The sequence below is a fragment of the Chiloscyllium plagiosum genome, unplaced genomic scaffold (genome assembly GCF_037043375.1).
Source record: "Chiloscyllium plagiosum isolate Xiang-an unplaced genomic scaffold, Cpla_swu_hap1 HiC_scaffold_46, whole genome shotgun sequence".
Classification (NCBI taxonomy): Eukaryota; Metazoa; Chordata; class Chondrichthyes; order Orectolobiformes; family Hemiscylliidae; genus Chiloscyllium; species Chiloscyllium plagiosum.
The window spans coordinates 766,912-768,863 of record NW_028270184.1 but is presented as its reverse complement, the minus strand read 5'-3'; the positions used below and the strand labels follow the sequence as shown (position 1 = coordinate 768,863).

At 44.3% G+C, this 1,952-nt stretch overlaps 1 non-coding gene across 1 annotated transcript; it reads right to left on the bottom strand.

Annotated features, from left to right (window-relative positions):
- Positions 1-977: 977 nt before the first annotated feature.
- On the bottom strand, positions 978-1,050 carry trnat-ugu (transfer RNA threonine (anticodon UGU)). The gene has a single exon. It is a non-coding gene; the product is annotated as a tRNA-Thr (tRNA).
- Between the last annotated feature and the right edge of the window lie 902 nt (positions 1,051-1,952).

Genomic DNA, 1,952 nt, shown 5'->3' with positions numbered 1-1,952 from the left:
CACTGCCTTTTAAATGTTGTAATTGTACCAGCCTCCACCACTTCCTTAGCAGCTCATTCCATACACGCACCATCCTCTGAGTGAAAACGTTGCCCTATTGGTCTCTTTTACATTTTTCGTCTCTCAGCCTAAACTTATGCTCTCCAGTTTGGTCTCCACGACCCTGGGGAAAATACCTTGTCTATTTATTCTACCCATACCCCTCATGATTTTATAAACCTCTACAAGGTCATCCTCAGCCTCAGACACTCCAAGGAAAACAGCCCCAGCTTATTCAGCCTCTCCCTGTAGCTCAAACCCTCCGACCCCGGCAACATCTTTGTAAATCTTTTCTGAATCCTTTCAAGTTTCACAATCCTTTCAAATCGGAGGGGGACCAGAGCTGAATACAGTATTCCAAAAGTGACTTCACCAAAGTCCTGATTCTAAGTTTTTAGATCAACATTGACGCACCACAGCACAATAGAGTTACAGACCAAGTGCTGGGAAATGGTGTTAGACGTTTCATGACTGAATTGGACAATAATGGGCTGAAGGCTCGCTTTCCATGCTGCAAAATTCTGGAGGTAAACACAAATACTTACATTAAAATCTGGGCTGTTGAAACTAAATCCTGACTGACATTTTTAAATGTAGTTGGCAGGCAGAATTCAGTTTTATTCAAATTCAAGAGCCCCTTTGTGTTCTTCTTCATTCCTTGGTCTTGCAACTCCTTCAACAAAAATATTTTCCTTTCGATAAAATCTTAGTCTTTCTGGAGCACCTCGAAAGGTGCCAAAGTTTTGCAACTAAACAAAGCGTCCTTGAGGTTCTGTAGCAGAAATTCTTCACTATAGACATTTCCCTTACATTTCAGTCTGAGGACTGTGAGGAATGAAAATTAAAGGGGGGTGGGGGGGGCGTTGAAATTGTACTTGTGCGTGTTTTGTTGTTCCATTTCATAAATTTAACACAAAAATAACTAAAGGTTAACCCCGAGGCCCCAGCGAGGATCGAACTCGCGACCCCTGGTTTACAAGACCAGTGCTCTAACCACTGAGCTATGGAGCCGGTTGCAAGAGACCGCTTGAAAATCATAGCAAAAACCGGCAGGGAGCGCAACCCTGGTGCAGCCAGAGACTGAGATTTGTCTTTAAAGAGGCAGGCCAGCAGGGGGCGACCATGGGACAAGTAGGCGCCCGACTGTGAGTTAAAAACTCACACGATACCAGGTTATAGTCCAACAGGTTTATTTGGATGCACTAGCTTTCGGACCACTGCCCCTTCATTAGGTGGTGTTGTGTGATTTTTAACTTTGTCCATCCCAGTCCAACACCAGCACCTCCAATTCTTAAAGAGACAGTTTTGGTAGAATCCATCCAAAGATGTGCAGGTCAGGGTGAATTGGCCAAACTAAATTGCCTGTAGTGTTAGGTAAGGGGTAAATGTAGGGGTATGGGTGGGTTTCACTTCGGCGGGGCGGTGTGGACTTGTTGGGCCAAAGGGCCTGTTTCCACACTGTAATCTAATCTAATCTAATCTAATCTTAAAGGGACAATTACAGAGGGTCTGATCTATACAGAGTCTGAATTACAGAGGGACTGAGCTGCAGAGGAGGCAAGGAAAGAGATCCTGTGACTCAACTGCAACCTTAAATTGACAGCAATTGTGAGTGACTCCAGCAGCAACAACATCCTGGGTTGGCTTCCATGCAACAATATTTCGAATGCAACGCTCCAGCACAACAGTTACACCTGGACGTCAACACAAGTTAGACCACTGCTCAAACATCCCCATTTATTCAAGAACTCTTGTTTTCAAACTCAAAGTGTCTGCCTAGTGCCCACCCAATCACATTTGCTCAGCTTTTCCTCTCATACACCCGTGTATCTTCTCCAAACCCATGTCCTTTCAAAAATGGGAACAATTTTATTTATTCATTCTTTAACCCCACGTAACAATCCCAATGGCTC